This window comes from Hemibagrus wyckioides, unplaced genomic scaffold, assembly GCF_019097595.1.
Source record: "Hemibagrus wyckioides isolate EC202008001 unplaced genomic scaffold, SWU_Hwy_1.0 Contig2, whole genome shotgun sequence".
In the NCBI taxonomy this organism is placed as follows: domain Eukaryota; kingdom Metazoa; phylum Chordata; class Actinopteri; order Siluriformes; family Bagridae; genus Hemibagrus; species Hemibagrus wyckioides.
The window spans coordinates 272642-280951 of record NW_026690780.1 but is presented as its reverse complement, the minus strand read 5'-3'; the positions used below and the strand labels follow the sequence as shown (position 1 = coordinate 280951).

Genomic DNA, 8310 nt, shown 5'->3' with positions numbered 1-8310 from the left:
GTAGTCCAGTCTGGAGGTCATGAAGGCATGAACTAGCTTTTCTGCATCAGATACAGATAAAATGTTCCTAAGATTGGCAATATTTCTAAAATGGAAGAAGGCTGTTTTTGTGATATTGTAAATATGGTTTTCAAAGGATAAGTTGCTGTCTAATATTACACCCAGGTCTTTCACTGTTGAGCTAGTAGTAACAGTGCATCCTTCTAGGTGCATGCTGAATTGTGAGAGCTTCTGTGTACTAGTTTTTGGGCCAATAAGTAATATCTCCGTTTTGTCAGAATTTAATAATAGGAAATTATCGGTCATCCGATCTCTAATATCTTTAACACACTCAGTTAATCTAGACCAATTACATATTTCATCTGGTTTTGATGAGATATATAAAGGTGCATGATCTGTGCCGCTGTCTTCGGGACTGTGCACTGCATTGATCTGCATGGATCTCCAGTGGCGACCCGTCAGCCTTACAGCATCTGTGTCCAACCAACATGGAAATACAGCCCACGGTTGCGAAACACCTAGACCCAGGGTTAGCTTTTCTCGATCCCCTCTAGCACTCCGAAGCATTCCGTACGCAAGAGTTGTGGAAAAGACGAGGTTAAAGGGCACACAAGCGACAAGGATGGGATTCGAACCCACGCGTGCAAAGCACAATGGATTAGCAGTCCATCGCCTTAACCTCTCGGCCACCTCGTCAGGCGCAGGTGTGGCACCCACGACCAAATGTCGACAGAGACCGCAACAATTCCGTAGAGGAGCGCCATAACTCAATGCGTTTAAACAAGCCTGTTCCCAAAGCAACTGGAGCCCATCCCACATGCATTAGCAGTCTGTTTCCTTAACCTCTTGGCATCCTAGGTCACCCACATGACCTTACACCTCAGTGCACCTGGCACTTGCACTCCATTGCCCAAACCTCTTGGCCACCACTTCTTATGTCGATTTTTTATTCTTGGTTGAATTGTTGTTTTGTTGGTAGCTCGTAACCATGGTAAGGGCACGACTGATGCGGCTCACACACACGGAAACCGTGTTTTGCGTACCGTTCTGTGGTTGTTTGGACTTGCTGTTTGAAAAAGCGAGGTGTGAAACGAAGCAGCCAGCGTTGACACCAGTTGCCGAAACCTGGGAGCTATTTCAGCACCTGGGTCTGGGGGCTCCAGTACCATGTGAGCTCGTGTTTTTTTTTTTTGCAGCCAGCTAACGGCAACTCTTAAGCACATTTGCAGAAGGCACAGGAGCCACAACCCCTGTAAAGCCTTTGGGGTGCCAGAGCCCACAACCGCTGCCTTGAAAAGGCTCAGCTGGCAGCGGTGGGATTTGAACCCACGCCTCCGAAGAGACTGGAGCCTAAATCCAGCGCCTTAGACCACTCGGCCATGCTACCCGAGGGCTCAGTACTTATAGACCTCTGTGGAGAGCACACTGACATACTGTCTGGGTGTGTGGTACACAGGCTGCACAGATGAGGACAGACAAACTGTGCAGAGGGTGAAAAACAGCTCAAAAAATCATCGGCTGCCCTCTGCCCTCCCTGGATGACATGTCCAGGTCCTGCTGCCTCAGCAAAATCAAGGCCATCACAGGAGACTCCTCACATCCTGCTCATCACTTGTTTGACCTGTTGCCATCTGGGAGGCGCTTCAGGTCAACAAAGTCTCACACCACCAGACTTACAAACAGCTTCTTACCCTGGGCCATTCGGACTGCAAACAATCACTGAACACACACACACACATTCTACCTAATAAAATGTGCAATTCCACTGTGCACTTTAATCTGTCTGTGAATTGAGTACAAGTTATAACTTAATATTGGCTTTGCACAAATTAGATTTCAAGCAAATATATAATTGGGAACATTTTGTTGCAGCTTTATGAATGTTCTGCTTATATTACAGTAGCCCTTTAAAAAAGGGTACAAGTATGCATATGTATGAAAGGAGAGTCCATAACCTGAGGTACTGAGATATTGAGAAGGGTTCAGTATTTATATTAACATATTTTTACATATGTTTCTTTATTGACATGCACAGCCAATTATTACAACATTATTACAACAATACTAATTCTAACAAGGTCCTGAATATGTACAATATGGCTATATTTGTGGACACCTAACCATCACACCAGTATGTGGGCATTCTCCAAACTGCTGCACAATTGTATAGGATGTTTTTATATTCTTACAAAAACATGTTCCAGCTCAATGAAGATGTTTATTACAAGTTTGGTGTGGAAATAAATGAGTTACCTGCACACAGCCCTGAACTTAAACCCACTCAACACTTTTGGGATGAATTAGAATTCTGACTGCACCCCAAGCCACACATGCCTGATGTTTTAGGGCTGTATGGACACATGGACATACAGTATCTCACAAAAGTGAGTACACCCCTCACAGTTTTGTAAATATTTTATTATATCTTTTCATGTGACAACACTGAAGAAACGACACTCTGCTCCAATGTAAAGTAGTGAGTGTACAGCCTGTATAACAGTGTAAATTTGCTGTCCCCTCAAAATAACTCAACACACAGCCATTAATGTCTAAACCGTTGGCAACAAAAGTGAATACACCCCTAAGTGGAAATGTCCAAATTGGGCCCAAAGTGTCAATATTTTGTGTGGCCACCATTATTTTCCAGCTTTGCCTTAACCCTCTTGGGCATGGAGTTCACCAGAGCTACAGGTTGCCATATATTTACAAAAATGTGAGGGGTGTACTCACTTTTGTGAGATACTGTATATTGCCACTTACTGAACAATCATCTAATTTTTAATATTATTAGTGTATATTTTGCAACAAGTTTGAAGTAATATCTAAATAATGCTAGTCTAAGTAGATTGGGTGAGCAAATGGCTGTGTGTGTGTGTGTGTGTGTGTGTGTGAAAGAGAGAGAGAGAGAGAGAGAGAGAGAGAGAGAGAGAGAGAAAGAGAAACAATTATTTTTTTCAATTATATTTCTGCACATATATAAATTTGGTAAGTTAAAAAACAATTTTTTTGGTGTTAAGGTTTTTCTCTTCAGTGAACACAAGATGGCGCAGTCACTTATCGTATTGTGGGTTAAGTTCTAGAGACACTACCACACAACCTGCTCACATTCTCTGAGACATAGAGTATACTTGTTCTTCTATCATACATACTGCTGATATAATATCCTAACCCCTGCCCTGGTTACTCTTAGTGCCTAAGCTAATTTCAGAGATATCATTCTGATTAAACAACACAACTGTCCACTTAACACTAAACTGTCATAAGAATAAATTCTCATCTAATGTCATTTCATTGGCACCTGCTGTGTCAGAAATATTAAAAACTAGAAACTTATATGTGAATGTGCCTTTATTCTTCTTTCTCTTCTTCTGATGCTATTGTGAGTACAGGAAAGTTTTATTTTTCAGATTTAACTGTTAGAGCTGAGAAATAAGGGATTAATTCAACCTTAATTACCAAGGGAAAATACTCATTTCTTCCTCATTCTTAAATAAAACATATTCTCTTCCACTTAGTGTTTCTAACATTAATCTGCCTGCTGGTGTTTACACAAACTTTCTCTAAATTAGAGACATCACTAACATATGTAAAATAACATAAATACATTAATTTCCTGCTTTCAGTATGTGTTTACTTAAATGTCCTCTGGACAGGTTCCCCATATGAGGCTGAATGTAAAGCCAGGATGTTTCAGTAAGAATCAACAATCTGACAACAACATTGGTGACACTGTCATGTGATGCTGTGGGGTGGAGCAATTTTGAAGCTTTATGGTGTTAACATATTAGATTACAGAAAGATCTCCACTATTTTCACTGAGCTAAGACCAGTCATCATGTTCACTGTTATATTCATGTATCTGTGGCTTTCACTAGGTGAGTTAACATTGACTTTTTGTTATTGCAGAAATATTAACTATATTATATTAAATATTAGTCTGTGTGGTGATGCAGTGTGAAAATGCAGAGTGTGGGTCTGACTTAAGTATTTCCTGTTGATTATTTAAAGGTTAAAAACATTATGTTCTCTTCTCTATGACAGGTGACTCCATGGCAGATTCAATAGAGCCAGATTTCCCTCATAAAGCTGTAGATGAAGGTGATGATGTTACTCTGTCCTGCACCCACAGTGACAGGAAATCCAGCTGCACTGTACAAAAACTTTCACACAGTTTTGTTATATTGAAAGCAGTTCTGCTGATGATGTTGAGCTGCTATTTACATGCTATTTTTGGCAAATTCTGTCTCTCTTGCAATTTATAAAGGGTTCATAAATATGTTATAGTTTGACAAATGTTGGATTATTAGGAGATAGCTAATTGTTTTTTAAGCTTCATTAACCACTTGATCCTGTTCAGAGATCTATAGCTTTTCTTGGCAACACTGGAAATGAGGGAAACCTGAGCTCAATCTCGAACTGGGGACCATGGAACTGTGAGGCAGCAATACTATCTGATGTCTTTGTCTGACAGTTCATCAGTGCCTGAAAAGTAAAAATTAGTTAAATATTTTGCATTCATTAATGGTATAATATTTGGTTTAGAGATGGATTATTAATATAACTTTTAAAAGTAGCTTTTCCTTATTTTGGTATTCAATCTTCTTGGTGATTTCTTTAGATGCTCTGATGAGTCTACATGCAGAAAGAAGAAGAAGAGGCTTAAAGCCATGTAAAAGCAACAATCCACAGGTTAAAAAATACATGACTGTTGGCATCACAGTGATGACAGTTTTTATGGTGCATCACATAAGATCTTATCTGAGCCAGAAAATCCCAGAAGTGTCTCAATTTCATGTAGAGATAGGAGAGCAGACCCCTCTCTCCCATCCTCATCATTACATTCAGGGAAATATTGATAGCATCATGTGAAACTATTCAGCTGTTTAATATTAAACTGCACTCAGTGTCAGAGCAGAAGACTCTATGGAAGATAATGAAAACCACTAGAAAGATGATTAGGGTCTATCTATCCACCATTGAGGATCCTTACCAGAAAATATATACAACTTTGTGGATGTTGCCTCTGAGCCTCTTCCAGACACTTTACTCAGATAGTCAGGTATACATCTTTATACACTGATGATACTATTCCATATTCCTTGATAACCTGGAAATAAAAAGTAAAAGCTTGGTTCAATCATCACAGCAGAATTTTACAATATACAATATACCAGTATAGGCCGTGCATTTCAGACCTAGTCATTTGTATTGATGTGCTCTGTGTAGAAAAAAAGAGTAATGTAATTAACAAATGAATCAAATAGGAAAACGTTTTCATTATTTTCATTGTCTGTACCACTTATCCAATCTATCCTCAGGGAGCCTGTACCTAACTCAGGAATCAAGGCAGGATACACCCTGGATGGAGTGCCAGCCAATCGCAGGGCACACACACAACGGGCAATTTAGAGACTCCAATCAGCCTAGATAATAATAACTTTAGCTAGCTTAGTAAATGACAGTGTAAAGTTTACATGCCTGAAATACCCAAAAATGTTACACCATTCCATTTGATGAACAGTTATTTCTGTGTTTATTGAACTTGAGATCTGATGTGTTTAACATATGTTTCTGTGCAGGTTTACTTTGGTCTTGAGTCTTGAATAATAAGAATGTCTCCTAGTTTGATGACCCAGTGTGTTTTTGACATTGATTGAAATACTTCAGCACTTAATTGCTGTGGGTTTTGGGAATATGTCTGTTACCCTCTGAGACCCTGCATCTGTGGAACCTGTAAAAGAAAGCAAGTCTGTTTAGGAAACTTCTAAGTGAGATTTTTGTTTCAGGCCCCAAGACACAAATGAGCCTAATTATATTTGATAATAAATCTGTACTACTGTTAATAATTAGGGGTGAATCAATACTACACTGTGAACTCACAAACAATGCCCCAATGTATATATATTAAATTTACAAAAACATAACATTTAATTATTATTTAATGTTCATAGAATAGATTGATTGTTTTCATTAATAAAAATGATATGCTGTCAGTATTTGTTTACTATGTGCTTAGGACAGGTTCCTCATTCAAGGTTGACTAGAACTCTCATTATTACAGTGCTTTTTTCTATTGTGTTGCACAGTGTTCAGTTTGGGCAAAATAAATAAATAATTTCATGAAGGTTTTTCGGTTTCAAATATTATCTTGTGATTAATAATCAAATATTTAAGTAAATTTAAGGTAATTGTGTAATTGTGTGTTTACTCCCCTGATAGGACAGGATGTAGGACAGGATGTAGGACAGGACCATGAACATATATCACCAAAACTATGTGTAAATGTTTTTATCTTTTATATAATCTTGCAGAGGCTGTTTGCCTACAGTGTAAAAGTTGAATAAAGAGACAAACATGGCGGTAAAAACAGTAAAGCTGCTTACAGACTTGGAAACCTTGCTATTGAGGCAGAGCACAAACTACAAGGATTAATCACTGACCCTTTCATTCTACACAATTCTACACATCTGACCACTTAAGACTAAACTCTAATAAAAATAAATACTCATCTAATGTCATTTCTGTCACAAACAAAAGCACCTGCTGTATCAGAAACACTGAACTCATCTGAAACTCTGCCTTTATTGTTCTTTCACTTCTGATGCTATCTTGAGTACAGAAACATTTTATTTTTTCTATTTAACTCCCTGTAACATTGTGTGTTTGTTAGGACTGAGCATTATGGGGTTAATTAAAGTAAAAAAAAAAAAAACGTCTTCCTTATTCTCAAGTATAGTGGTTCTAACAATAAGCTCCCTTCTGCTGCACACATGACACACAGAGGAAGGAAAACAGACAAAACCAATTTCAACACAAAACCAATAAATACCACTGCAACATTTAATTCATTAAAACTATCTTAGATAGAATTTTACAGAATGATCAAGAAATGGAAAATGTAGGAACAAGCAAACTTTCACACAGTTTTGTTATATTGAAAGCAGCTTTACCAATGCTTTAGAGAAAGTTCCATGTCCTTTTGGGGGATTCTCTCTTTCTCTCTTCTGGTGATTGTCATGTTTTTTGGAGGTGATGCAAAACTGCACACAAACTGACAGTGACCTGAACACATCATCAAACTGGGGATCCTGAAGCTGTGATGCAGCAACACTACCTGCTGTGTCACTGTGCTATCACACTGTTAAAATCCTTCTGCTTAAAGTGTTTTCTTGTAGTGTGGTGTTGTGTCATTGTTATAATAAAGAAAGATTTCTACCCTCATGGTACAATTCCATATTGACTGATAACAAGTGCACTAAAGACAAGGCTCAGGTCAATCCTCATAGCAGAATTCCACAATGCCAGTGGACTCATGATCCTCTCTGTTCTGTCTGGAGTAATTACACTGCAGATGAAGGGCATTTTATTGTCTAAGTGTAGTAACTCCACATATATAATAGTCAAACTAATCAGTAAACCAATTCCTTGTATTTTTAAACAAGTAACTAGAACCGTCTTATTCTTTAGTGCATTGTTGTCTTCTGCTCTTTTGCAGTGTTCAGTGTGAGAAAGTGTGAAGAAGAGAAATGTTTCATAAAAGAATGTTAGTTTAAAATATAATGTTGTGATTCATGATCAAGCATAAGAAAATTTATCTAAAGGGAATTCTGTGTGTTGTGAATACAATTAAATTCTAAGGTCAAATATAAAAATATTAATCCAGAGCATACATGTGTGACTATATGACCTGTTTGCAGGGTTTTATTTATTTATTAGTGTGTTATGTTTTTTCTCTTCAGTGAACACAAGATGGCGCAGTCACTTATTTTATTGTGCCTCAACAACTAGAGCACCACACAACCTGCTCACATTATTTGAGACGATGAAAGCTACTTTTCACAGTAAAACCTCTGTGACATTCTTCAATCATACAAAAATCAACAAAAGTACCTGCTGTGTGAGAAACACTGAAAACTGGAAACTTATCTGTAAATCTGCCTTTACTCTTCTTTCTCTTCTTCTCTTGATATCATAAGTACAGGAAAGTTTTATTTTTTTTAGATTTAACTGTTAGAGCTGAGCATTAAGGGAATACATTATTTTCCTGCTTTCAGTATGTGTTTACTTAAATGTGCTCTGGACAGGTTTCCCATATGAGGCTGAATGTAAAGCCAGGATGTTTCAGTAAGAATCAACAATCTGACAACAACATTGGTGACACTGTCATGTGATGCTGTGGGGTGGAGCAATTTTGAAGCTTTATGGTGTTAACATATTAGATTACAGAAAGATCTCCACTATTTTCACTGAGCTAAGACCAGTCATCATGTTCACTGTTATATTCATGTATCTGTGGCTTTCACTAGGTGA

General features: G+C 38.0%; 2 non-coding genes across 2 annotated transcripts; both read right to left on the bottom strand.

Annotated features, from left to right (window-relative positions):
- Positions 1-614: 614 nt before the first annotated feature.
- Positions 615-696, bottom strand: trnas-gcu (transfer RNA serine (anticodon GCU)). Its single transcript has one exon. It is a non-coding gene; the product is annotated as a tRNA-Ser (tRNA).
- A 609-nt stretch (positions 697-1305) lies between these two features.
- Positions 1306-1387, bottom strand: trnal-uag (transfer RNA leucine (anticodon UAG)). Its single transcript has one exon. It is a non-coding gene; the product is annotated as a tRNA-Leu (tRNA).
- Between the last annotated feature and the right edge of the window lie 6923 nt (positions 1388-8310).